Raw genomic sequence first — 9743 nt, forward strand, 5'->3', positions numbered from 1 at the left:
TCCCTACCACATCTTCCTCTCTTCGGATGTGCTACTCAGAATCTATTGTTGGCTGGGAATCCAGAACACCAGGGCTTCAGTGTTGGTAAATTTCTGAGTGAGGACATTCTCGTGTCCATGAGAACTATGAATTTCCAGCTTAGATGTGCTTCTCACCTACTTTGGCATCATGTCTCAGATTCCTGTAGCCTGTTACCATATTATCTATGTGCTGATTCTTATACATTCTTATTGAAAATCACAGAGTCACATCTATTTGAAAAAAATCTTTTCCCATTTTTTTTCTTGTGCTAAAATACACTTAACATAAAATTTACTAGGGTAACCATTTTAAAATGTACAGTTCAGTGTTATTAAATACACTCATATTCTTGTACAGCTGTCATCCCCATCCATCTGCAGAACTCTTCATCTTCTCAATCTGAAACTCTATACCCATTAAACAATAACTCCCCATGACTCCGTACCCCCCGGCAATCACTACCATTCTTCTCCGTCCCTTCCTCCTCTTTCCTCCCTCCTCCTCCCTTGCTCCTTTCTCTTTCTTTCTTTCCTTCTTTCTTTTTCTCTTTCTTTCTTCCTTCCTTCCTTCCTTCCTTTCTTTCTTTCTTTCTTTCTTCCTTCCTTCCTTTCTTTCTTTCTTTCTTCCTTTCTTTCTTTCTTTTTCTTTCTTCCTTCCTTCCTTCCTTTCTTTCTTTCTTTCTTTTTTCTTTCTTTCTTCCTTTCTTTCTTTCTTTCTTTTTTCTTTCTTTCTTCCTTCCTTCCTTTCTTTCTTTCTTTCTTCCTTCCTCTCCAATTCGATTTGAAAAGATATCTTACTGTCACCTGGTTTCACTCCCCATCCACATGTTTTAGATTCCATCTACAGCATGCTCTGAGCCTAGTCAATTATTCAATATTCTTTATCTTGGCTTGTTTCATTATCTGTTAAAGGAAGTACCTTCCAGCATTGACATCATAAGTTTTCAGGAAATAGAGATGATAACAATAACACTTAAAATAATTATACCTTCCCTGTCTGAAGGCAACTGAGCCAGATCTTCCTCTTCCCTGTGAAAGATGTGTGGGTTTAGACAGAGACTGGTAGTGATGCAGACAGGACACTCATCTGGAAAGCGTGGCCCAGAGGCATGGGAGAGAGCTGGGGAGTCACCTTGAGGCTGTTTAGCTGGAGAAACAGGTCCAGGATGGAAAGAGTCCCAGAAATGGAATGGCCATGGGCTGAGCTAGGAAAATGGATGAAGCTAGTCAGCTTCTTCAACATTATCACTCCCTCCTTTCTCTGTTCCCTTTCTTATCATGGGATGAGAAGGAGCCAATCAGGTCATTGTGTGGGTTTCAATGACTGAGTAAGCAAGGCCCCCTCCACCAGGCTTGGCCACAGTGTCCTGGAATGGTTCCCGTCTGTAACAGGGACGGCTTGGGACGGAAACGGATCTGCTGTCCAGAGTCTGATAACAGGATGGGATTGAAGTCATAGTTCAAAGGACCCAAGGGAGCTAGGGTGGGGGCAAGGATTGTCACAAATGGCGAGGAGAATTTTGGAGACCAGATATTTACCAGCTGTATCTTCAAAGAAGGATTAATCTTGGTCTTCCCCAATTTCTCTCTGCCTGGCCTTGCAAACTTAAAAAGAGAGGCCATATATCTTCTCTATAATATATTCTTGGAACAGTAGACAAGGAAAATAGGGAAAAATAGCCCAAGTTAAAATCAGATATATCGTTATAAAATCATAGACCTAGGGTGTAAAGGGCTTTGAATATTTTCTAGTTACCTACACACGAGATCATGCATTTTGACTGCAACATTACAGATAACATACCGTCTCTTTTTGAACATTTCTAGCAACAGGGAGTTCAAAACTTCCTAAAATAGCCTGGGCCAGTCTTGGACAGTTCTGGTTGTTAGAGATGGTTGTAATTAATCTGATTTTCTGTAGTTTGTACCCATCATGCTTTGCTTTGTCTGGTAGAATAACTCCAATCCTTTTTCACTTGCCAGACCCCAAACTTGGCTTCTATTTATGGTCTTTTCAAAGTTAACATCCAATGTTTCCAACTTCTGGCTTAGTTAGTCAGTTTCAAGCCTCTTAACTCTGCTAGATATTCTTCTCCAAGGAAGTTTCCATTTGTTAATGTTTCTCCACGCGGTACCCATCATGGTCTAATTAGCACAAGGGGGAGAAAGATGTTCACTTCTCTTATGATGGACTCATTATCTCTGATAGCAGAGCTTGGAATCACACTGGCTTTTGGGTTCATCATCAACTGAGCACAAGCTACTGGGCCCCTTGTAAGACTGGTTTTTGAACACAACCAACTTCAATTGTCCATCATATGTCACAGTGGCTGTAGTCCCAAAGTGTTAAGGGGCAAAGCAGGGTTGGCTGGAGCTTTTAGATGACATCAGAGATCAAGCAGAGCCTTCTGGACAGAGGATAGTGCAGCTTTGCACAACAAGCCCAGGATGGTCACTCTCTGGACAGAAGCCCCATCACAAGGCAAATTGCAAGACTTGGCTTTGCAAGTTCCTCACCAGGAAGAGAAATCAAGCACCGGGGGCCATACCTGTCGGTTGAAACTTGGAAATTTCTTCCTGGAGAGCAAGGCGCCAAGACAAGGGACTGAGGAGTCATTCCAGGGGTCAGTCCTAACAAGAGCCAAGGGATGAGATAAGAGATGTTGCGCCTGTTATACTGACCACAAAACAAAACAGACCAAAACACTGAAAGGCAAATTGTTTCCGGTAGTCTGATCATGGAAGATGGTGGAAGCTGAGTTCTTAATCACTCAGGCAAGGTTTTCATGGCTTCACCCCTTCTGGTCTTTCAAGAAGCCAGAGGGGGTGTTTGTCAGTGTGAACGAACTAGGGCAGGTCCTCACACTGGAAGCTGATTAACGTTGGCCCATTGTCTGTCTCAGACCGAGAAGATTTGGGGCCTGAAGTCTGTTCTCTCTCCCTCTTAGTTTCCTGTCATCTGCTGATTTAATAAACACACCATCACTGTCCTCATCTAAGTCATGCAAATGTTTAGCAGAGCAGGCCAAGGACAAATAGTTCTATGGCACAGTATAAAGTCCTCCCTTCAGGTGACAACCATCTATTAAACACAACTCCGTGAGGTAAACCATCCAAGTGCTTAGTAATCTATCTAACAATTCCAATATTTAGCTTACATTTCTCTGTCTTGTCCATAAGGTTCTAATGAGAGACACTGTCAAACGCCTTGCTGAAGTGTGATTTATATGTCTTGCAATTCTCTGTGCCAAAAGCAGAATGAAGGTTAGACTGGCATGATTTATTCTGAGTGAACCTGTACTGACTCTTGGTGGTCACTGCTGTCCTTTCAAAGTACGTCCACAAAGCACTGCTGTTAAAACCCACTTTGAAATTGCTCTCAAGATGATCCTCAAGTCTATTTGGTCTTTAGTTTATAGAACCTTTTTTCTTCCCTTTCTTGAAAACTGGGAAAACATTCAATCCTCTCCAGCCTCCTGAGACTCCTCTCATTCTTCGTAGTTGTTCAGAAAGTATCCATAGCATTTCAGCTTTCATTATTTCTACAAGACCCTGGTGGTATAATTTGTGCAGATCTGGAGACCTGAGCTTTCTGAGAGCAATGGGGTGTACTATAACCAACCCTGGTTTCCCTCTTGAAATGTTTGCATTACCTCTTCTGATATGCAGATCAATCTTCTTGAGATAAGCTAGGAGGAAAAAAATAAACTGGACCCAAGTAGTTCTATTTCTATCCATGATCAATTAATAGCAACATCTGTCCCAAGCATGAAGACTTACTTATCTTTCTTTTTCTTGATATACTCTTTAAAAGGCTTTTTTGTTGTTGTTATCATTGGCACTTAACAGAGCTAAAACCCAGAAATGTGCTTATACAGTATTTATAGGTGTCTGATGTCATGCTATTTTTTTTTTTTCCATAATGGTTGAAATTCCAGAGCCACCCAATCATCATGAGACCTAGCTCTATTTAGCTCCTGATTTTGGAGGTCTGAAAGATCCTAACCCCTGTGCAGAAAAAGTACAGTTTTTTTTTTTTACAGTTATTGCCATCATTTGCTTAAGCTAATGTGGGTGAGTCTCCTTTCCTTATAATAACCAAACAAGCCTAACCAGAACCATTCATCCATCCAATGAAGTTTTGAGAGCTACTATGTACCAGGGACACCTGAAACTGCCCAAGAGTAAGAGCCCTCTCTTTTCCTTGTTTTGGCATTTTTCCTCTTAACGATCCCATGATTCAGGATTTGATTACCCTTAATCTCCTCATCATCTTATACAATATTACCTGACTTCCATTTTACATAGTTTGCTGTATCCTGTCTAGGAGACCTATGTCCTTTCATATGTGTCTAATATTCTATTTCTGAGCTGCCCTGTGTGGTCACCACTAGTCACATGTGGCTATCTAAATTTAAATACTTAAAGTAGAACAAAATTTAAAAATCTAGTTCCTCAGTCACACTAGTGACATTTCCAGTGCTCAGTAACCATGTGGCTAGTGGCTTCCATATCAGACAGTGCAGATACAGGATATATCCCTGATCATAAAAGCTCTCTTGGACAATGCTGGTCTAGCTATTCCTCAAGCCCTTTCAAGTTCTTCTCAAGCAGCAAGGCTGGATGCATTCGACAGAGTTGGCACTTACTGACTGTCCTTGTCCGGAGGGCTTTATGGCAGTGGACTCCTGTGGCTGCCCCTTTAACGTAGTCTAGGTGCTTGGTTTAGACACTCCTGTAAAGGCAAGTGATTACAATGCACATCAGTTCCTTTGCTCTTCAAGGAACCACAGTTTGCAAATGAATGTGAGTGAATATTTCCCAGATCCCACTGAGGGTCATTGTAATGATCATGCCGCACAAAATGCTGGCACTTGCAGACACTCAAAACGTTTGCTTGAATAAGGAAATTTAATGAAGAGTGGTCTCTTCAGTCCCTGAAACATGTTCTTGAAAAGTCAAAGAAAGGTACCATGGCCTCAAGAAGGAAGGAAAGAAAGAAAAGAAAGAGAGCGAGAGTGAAAGAAAGAAGAGAGGAAAGAAAGAAAAAGAAAGGAAGAAAAATTCCACAGGTACCTACCGAATCTCTCTCCTCCATCTTTATTTCTCTGTTTCCGGGTCAGAGAGAGACTTAGAGGTGGGCTGGGATGCAGGTGCCAGAGGAAGGAAGTAGGGAGGGAAGGAAGGAAGTAAAAAAAAAAAGGAGTATCACATAAGAGGGAGAGAGTCACAGCGTTTTAAAATGTGAAAGGATCTAGGGTCCATTTAGCCTAGCTCCTCACGTCACCAATGAAATATGGACATTTCATTTGGCATTTAATGCAAATCTGCTGAAAAAAAAAATGAAGCAATTGAGGTCAAAAGACATAGGTTAAGCGAAGTGTCTAGAGTTACAAAGCTAGTGAGTGTCAGAGCAGGGGCTAGGAGCCAGCCCACCTATCCCATGATTTCCCACCGCAGGCTTGGACCACCCCTCCCCCAGCCCCAGGGAGAACAGCAAGGAGGGGAATGTGAGGTGGGAAGCAAGCCAGGGGGAAGGAGAGAAAGTAAATTTGTGTATCAGCTGTCAGCCTCCCTTGTGATTTTCTTTCTTTAAGCAGAAAAAAGTTTCCTGGCCACGTCACCTACTCAGTCTGAACCTCGTGGCTTCCCCATCCCCAGGGCGAGCTCTAATCAGCAGGGACCTTGCCTAGACTGTACAATGCCACCACTAGCTGGTGACCCTGAGCGAGGTACTGGTTGACTAACTTACTCAGGTTGCACTTAGTTTAGTTAATCTCTTGTCCCTCATAATCTTGGTCCAGATCCAAACTGATTTCTGAAGCAGCTTGGCGTTCCTAAAATTTCACCTACACTAGAGCAGAAACACACTTTGAAACAGAATTTGATGAGGAGTTTAAATAGAATATTCGAGTGACTTTATCAAAGCACCTCCCCTGTTGATCCTAGATAATTAAGACCTGGAGCAGGTTTTTGAAAATGTTTCACATTCCTTTTACTTCTCATCTCTAGAACACTCTCCAGGTCAAGAACTTTGGCATCTTGAGTATAGAGTTGGAGGTCATACAGATCTGATTTCAAGGGAAAGCTGTCACACAGTTGTTACCACGCGGAGGGAACTTATTCTCTCAGTTCCAACTTAGATCGTAATAGGAGCATATGAGCACTGGGGAAGAAGGTCCTTATTATTCTGTGGGACCACACAGCCTGGGAAACATCGTGTGGTCAACACATGTTGATTACATGTTGATTACATGTTGATTACATGTGTGGCTCTGGGTGACAAGACCCAGGTTTGAAACCTGGCACCCCTGCTTTGCAGTAGTATGACCTTGAGGCAAGTCCCTTGATTTCCTTCTATCTTAGTTTTCTTGTCTGTGTCATAGGGTTCTCATTGTGTCCCCAGAGTAATGAGGACAAATTGAGGTCATGTGTGTAGAAGGCTTAGCACAGAAACCTGGCACCTGATCAACATCAGCTAACATTATTATTTCCTACGGTCGTACAATCTCTTTATGTACATTTCATTGTCCTTGGGGGCACCAAGCAAGCTGGTTGCAAGCTCTCAGTCAGAAACATCTGCCAAGTGGCAGAATTCACACCACACTTGCGATAAATGTCCTAACTCCTCCATAGCTTCAGCTGGGCCAAGTGAGGTGAGCGTTGGGTTTTATGGGTCTGACGAAGACGTTTGAAATATTGTAGGAGACTGTCAAAGAATACTTAGACCCACTCCAAAAGAGGGCCGTTCTTAATTTTCCTCTTTCCTGCAAGTCAGAAAGATATATACTCTCCAAATAATGGCAGTTTCCTCGTCCTGAAGTTATGGCAGCTTGGTGATACAATAAACAGCACCCTGTCATAAGGACCGCATAAAACATGGTCTGACATTTCTTTAAAAGTAGAAAGAAACATGACTGCAGCAGATGACCTTTCCTCCGAGGGCACAGCTGTTTTGTGTGGTTAGGGGGACCCGTGGTTTCATACTTAGGGGCTACGATATATGACTGGCTTTTCACAAAGTGTTTCCATGAGAAATTACAGTACGTTCTAAAGGAGAGTGCCAATTCTGCTGCATTCACATTAGGTAGGAGGACTTTTTCCTCCTCTCTTGATGTTTTCCAAATGATACTGTGCTGAATACTTGTGATTAGAAACTTCTTTAGTGTTTGAAGCATTAAGTGGTATCAAGATTACTGAGGCATCTTCTATTTCCTGGGAAATTTAACTGATGGGCCTTTTGTGGGGTTGGTGGGTCGGCATCTTTGAGGGCTCAGCATTTATGAGAAGTCACTCCAAACACAGTGCTTCCGTGGGCGAGCACTGAGCATCTCCGGGAAAATTTTCAATAGTCACCTTGTTAACAGATAGTAGGTAATTTCCATCTTCTCGAAAAATGTTTGTTCCTCCTATAAAATGTTATTTGTGTAATGCCTTAAAATGGTGATGAAAAAGTAAAACAATGGGTCTAAAGTTTCTAATTGTATATGTGTTATGTTGGCGAGACTGGATGTTTTCCTTCCTTGCTTCTTTTCCAAATTATCTTAACATGTCTTACTTACTTCCTAATGAAATTAAAAAGAAAGCTTATATCTTCATTTAGTTTTCGACTGAGTTTCCCCTAGGCATCCATGGTTACTGCAATCAATCCCATTAAAGCGCCGGACACACTGCCACCTCCCCAAACTCTATTCTCTAAATTAGAATAGTAAGTCCTTGGAGAGGGGAGTTTGGCAGCCTTTCTGCAGGATTGGGGGTGGGGGTGGATTAGATGCCAATTACTGACAGCTGTGGTGCCAAGAGAAAAATGTGCTCCAATTGCTTGTCTCCAAAACCCTGCTACTGACCTGCCAACAGCAGGGCATTGAGTGCACATCCCAGTATGATGGGAGATTTGTTCTGATTTATCTCTGCACTCTCACCTTGTCCCCTGTGTGTCCAAACCTGGGACTCTGCAAAAGTGGCTGGCTTGGTTTAGAAGTACAAGCTGAGATGCTGAAACAGTTGACTTATTGGTAATTAGACCACACTGGTATTGAACCTGTGACCTCAGCCTCATTAGAGCTGTGTTCGGGCCAACTGAATTGACCAGAAACAGATTCAAAACAGTGAGTGATAGAGGTCTTTGGTGCAGGGTCAAAGGCCTATTTACACTACCCAGTATCATAAGTGGCTTCTTACTCTAGCATGTTAAAGGAGCAGCGGCTGAGAAGAATGGCCATGTGGATGGGTCACGGCTCTCTGCTTCATATATGTGGATTGTAAAGCACAGCTACTCTGGCCAACTCCTACCTGACTTTAACTGGATCTCCATGTAATTCAAGGGTTAATAAAGGGAGCAACAAGTGTTTTAACAGGACTTTTTTTTTTTTTTTTCTCTTTCACTTGCTAATGGCTAATAGTAACAAAAACACTAGGAGTAAAGCCCATTACTTTAGGAATGATTTGCTTTGAATGACACTCTTTGATTTAAAGCTATCCATGGCTAATCATTATTTTCACTCTTTGCTTTTCAAGGAAGTCTAAAAACAGATGCCTAGTGTTCATTTTGTGTAGAAAAGGAATCAGTTTCTCAGTGGTAGAGCAGGATACATGGAAAAGGCAGGACACAGAATGAGGAGAGTCACTCTGTGCTAAATCAGTGAAATGGAACAGAAATCGACTCAAAATAACAGAATTTTTTTTTTTATGTGATAAGACTGGCATTTCAACTCAGTGAGAAGAGAAAGGATTACCTAACAATGGCTAGCCATTTAATAAAGGTAGATTTCTCCTTCAGACCACACCCAAAGTAAAGACTTTCCTGTGAAAACAAAACTTTATAGTTCTAAAAGATAATGAAGTAATTAAAAAATAACAATCTTGGAAAGCCTTTCTAACAATGCATGAAAATATAAAAACTATAAAGAAAAATATGAAATAATTTGACTCCATAAAAATTTATCATGAACACTTAGGTATACCAGATACTAAATATATTAAAAGGCAAACTGGGAGACATTATTTTTGGTCCTTATGGAAGAGTTAATCACAAGATACTTATGGTGCTTATGGAATACTTAATAATAAAGCATTTAGAAATCGACAAGAAAAAGAGGAATGACTTCAAAGACACAGAAGAAATGAACATCACTTTACATAAGAAGAAGTGTAAATGGCCAGTGAACCCATGAAAAATATATTCAGCCTCCCTGGTAAATGTCAAAAATTGCACATTTTAAACAAATGAAAGTTAATTTTTCTTCCAAAAAATCAGCAAAGATAAAAGTAAAAATGCTGGCAGTGCTGCAGGGAAATTAGTACTTTTTTATACTTTATACTTTAGTACTTGTGGCTGTTAAAGTGCTCTAACTTACTTAGAGGGACACTTGGTACAACAGAAGCAAACCTTTAAAATCTGACATGTGCTATGACCCCAAAATTCTACTTGTAAGAACCAATCCAAAAGAAATAATCATGGTTACATGCAAAGCTTTTGCTATTAGAATGTTGATCCAAGCATTTTTATGATAACTAAAAATTGGAAACAGTTTAAATCTCCAACAACGGGGAATCCATTAAATATATCATGGTGTGTGGTGTATGATGGAACTTTATGTAACCTTAACATGTTGTAGAAAAAAATTATATTTCATGTCATGGAATAAAATTCACTATTATCTTGTTCAGAAAAAATGTAAAAGTTGTAATATTATAAATTATATGTTATATATGCATAGGGA

General features: G+C 40.8%; 1 pseudogene; it reads left to right on the forward strand.

Moving 5' to 3' along the window:
- Nucleotides 1–2469: 2469 nt before the first annotated feature.
- The window catches only part of LOC103073134 (phosphoglycolate phosphatase-like), an 11949-nt pseudogene continuing 4675 nt past the window's right edge, over nucleotides 2470–9743 (forward strand).

Source organism: Lipotes vexillifer, unplaced genomic scaffold (assembly GCF_000442215.2).
Source record: "Lipotes vexillifer unplaced genomic scaffold, Lipotes_vexillifer_v1.1 scaffold484, whole genome shotgun sequence".
Taxonomy (NCBI): domain Eukaryota; kingdom Metazoa; phylum Chordata; class Mammalia; order Artiodactyla; family Lipotidae; genus Lipotes; species Lipotes vexillifer.